The sequence below is a fragment of the Bubalus kerabau genome, chromosome 18 (genome assembly GCF_029407905.1).
Source record: "Bubalus kerabau isolate K-KA32 ecotype Philippines breed swamp buffalo chromosome 18, PCC_UOA_SB_1v2, whole genome shotgun sequence".
Taxonomy (NCBI): domain Eukaryota; kingdom Metazoa; phylum Chordata; class Mammalia; order Artiodactyla; family Bovidae; genus Bubalus; species Bubalus kerabau.
Window position 1 is genome coordinate 54,269,796 of NC_073641.1, and position 630 is coordinate 54,270,425.

Genomic DNA, 630 nt, shown 5'->3' on the forward strand with positions numbered 1-630 from the left:
AGTCGGTGATGCCATTCAACCATCTCATCCTCTGTTATCCCCTTCTCCTCCCACCTTCAATCTTTTCCAGCATTAGGGTCTTTTCCAATTAGTCAGTTCTTCGCATCAGTTGGCCAAAGTATTGGAGTTTCAGCTCCAGCATAAGTCCTTCCAATGAATATTCGGACTGATTTCCTTTAGGATTCACTGGTTGGATTTCCTTGCTGTCCAAGGGACTCTCAAGACTCTTCTCCAACTGTTGATGTATGGCAAAACCAATACAATATTGTAAATTAATTAGCCTCCAATTAAAATAAATACATTTATATTAAAAAAAAAAACATCAATTCTTTGGCGTTCAGCTTGCTTTACAGTCCAACTCTCACATCCATACATGAGTGCTAGAAAAAACATACCTTTGACTAGACAGACCTTTGTTGGTAAAGTAGTGCCTGAGCTTTCTAATATGCTGTCTAGGTTGGTCATAACTTTTCTTCCAAGGAGCAAGCGTCCTTTAATTTCATGGCTGCAGTTACCATCTGCAGCGATTTTGGAGCCCAAAACAATAAAGTCTCTCACTGTTTCCATCGTTTCCCCATCTATTTGCCATAAAGTGACGGGACCAGATGCCATGATCTTAGTTTTTTGAGT